The following is a 3,077-nucleotide window of genomic DNA, read 5'->3' on the forward strand; positions in this document are numbered from 1 at the left end:
TTTAATGATTCAGTAATTTTGATATAGTTTGAAAGTGTCCAAAAACAGATTTGGAATGTTAACACACGCAAAAAGTGGGCACTTGGGAGCGTGATTTTCTAATATAAGTATTTTCTGATTTCCTTGGCCAAATATTGTGTTTAACTATCTACAGTTCCTTCCATTGTAGCTTTGTAAGAACAATTATGAAATTTAAAGGAGCTTTCCAGTTTGTGTTTGTTGTGCATTATAATGGATATGTTGATTGATTGATTGATTGATTTAAAGTTTTCAGGCATCCTGACATCTGGGGTCATTGACGCCGTGGATATGTTGAACAAATCGCCAATATTTGGGAGGTTACATCAAAATACTCGGATATGATCAGACGTTTATTTTAGCTTAATGTGAACTCCAAGAAACATTCTTAAGACTTAATATTATTTACATGATTTCAAATTACAAAATAAAGTTTGAATGAAGCAGTGCAGTTGTACTGGATAGCATGGCTGCTAATGGCTTGCTAGTGGATAAAATTCCATCACTATTGCTGTTGGTTTCGGGGCTGGTTTTGAAAATAGTTCTGTAATGCTGAATACACTTGCATTTCTTCTGTCTTTTGCCACATTAGCTCTTGCTGTCTTTCAAGCAGTTCCCTCCTTTCTCTTTCCGATTGCATCACATTTCTTCGCAGGGCGTCTAAGCTGACTTCCCGGTTTCTTATCTGCCTTGTTAAATCTTCATTCCTTTTTAGGGATTAAAACAAAAAAAAAAGATATTTTATATTGGCTGTGAAATAACTGGGGCGAATTTTTATATTTTCAATGTGAATTTCTTAGTATAAGTTGAATGAACTAAGACTTGAATTTTGAATTGAAAAATAGTTAGATCTTTCTGACGTCATAAATTGAAAGGTTCCAAGGGGAAACTATTCCTACTATTGCGTGCACATACGTACACTCATATGTTTATATATGTGTGAGTGAATACACACACAAATATATGTATGCGTATATTTGTATACTATAATTAAAGGATGGGTGATAGGTTTATTAAAAGCAGAAGTAGACTGTCTTTCATGCAACGCTATTCGTTAGTTGCCACAAAAATATTCGATAAGTTAGTATGAAGTAAAAAGCTTTTTGATGTTGGCTGATAAGCAGTTACTTACTGTGACAGTGTCCCGGTGACGTCTGGTAAGGCTGCCAAAGAAAGAAACTGCTATTTTAGTAATTGACACAAAATCTATTTGCAAGGTCCTAAATATTATTTGTATCATTACTGCTATTAGTTTTAGTTTTAGTTTTTTTTTTTTTTTTTTTTTTTTTTTTTTTTTTTTTTTTTTTTTTTTACGTGATATCATTGATATGAGTTTTGTTCCCAATTTAGGAGTCTGTTCTCCTAAACTAATTTAAAATTTCGACAGTGAAATGGTGATAAAAGGACTCTTTCGAATTTTATTATTATTATTATTATTATTATTATTATTATTATTATTATTATTATTATTAGCTAAGCTACAACTCTAGTTGGAAAAGCAAAATGCTGCAAGTCCAAGGGCGCCAACAGCGAAAAACTGCCCAGTGAGGATAGGAAACAAGGAAATAGATAAACTACAAGAGAAGTAAGGAACAATTAAAACAAATATTTTAAGAAGAGTAGCAAAATCAACATTAATCTTTCATATATAAACTATAAAATAAAAAAAAAAAAACAAGAGGAAGAGAGGTAAGATAAGTGTGCTTGAGCGTACCCTCAAGCAAGAGAACTCTACTTCAAAATAGCGGAACACCATGGTACTCAGGCTATGGCACTACCCAAGACTAGAGAAGAATGGTTTGATTTTTGGAGTGGCCTTATAGAAGAGCTGCTTACCATAGTTAAAGAATTTCTTCTACCCTTAACAAGTGGAAAATAGCCACTGAACATTGACAGTGCAGTAGTTAACACCTTGAAATTAAACTTGTTTTTATTCATCTAAGGATTTTAATTGTGATTTACTCGTACCCTCTTGCTTGAGAGTACTCTTGGGCACACTATTCTATCTTATTTCTCTTCCTCTTGTTTTGTTAAAGTTTTTACAGTTTACATAGGAAATATTTATTTTTTTGTTGTTTCCTTTCCTCACTGGGCTATTTTCCAAGTTGGAGCCCCTGGGCTTACAGCATCATGCTTTTAATAAGAGTTGTAGCTTAGCATAATAATAATAATAATAATAATAATAATAATAATAATAATAATAATAATAATAATAATGACCACGAGAAAGGGGATCAGCCTAATAAATACACATAATGAAAATAGTTTACGAACCTTCTGCTCCAACGGATGATGCATTGCCACTGTACATATCGCCCTGGAGTTGCTGGAAGCCTGGTTTGCCTGGTTTCCTTGGGACTTTTGAGTATTTTGTTTCCTCCTTTGACGACGTTCGCTACCAGAGGAACTTTGCCCGTGATAATCTTGAGGATGTCTGCCTTCCATGTTTCTTCTATGCTCGATCTGACTAAACTGCGACTGAAAAATGTTCCTCGAGATTTTTATAGCAGCGCGTAGTCGTTAGTCCCGCCTCCAAAAATGAACGCATTACATGGAAAATCCAGGATTCCAGTGATTTCACCCGATAGGATAGACGTCAGCATTCAAGGATATATTAGGCATGTAACAAACACTAGTACGCACATATTCATATGCATATGCATATATATATATATATATATATATATATATATATATATATATATTAATATAATACATATGTGTATTTGTATAAACCTTTGTATATATTCATAAGCAAGCACATACATTATACACATACACATATAATTATATATTTATACATATTTATATATATATATATATATATATATACATATATATATATATATATATATATATATATATATATATATATATATATATATATATATATATATATATATATATATACATATATATATATATATATATATAACATTGGAAAGATAAGTTAATGATTGATAGTAGAAGAAGGAAATGAGGATTTAAATATTCAAGTGGAAGATGATACAGTGTTTACATAGAACAATGAAATTAATTAATTGAGATCAATAATAAAA

This window comes from Palaemon carinicauda, chromosome 26 (genome assembly GCF_036898095.1).
Source record: "Palaemon carinicauda isolate YSFRI2023 chromosome 26, ASM3689809v2, whole genome shotgun sequence".
NCBI lineage: Eukaryota > Metazoa > Arthropoda > Malacostraca > Decapoda > Palaemonidae > Palaemon > Palaemon carinicauda.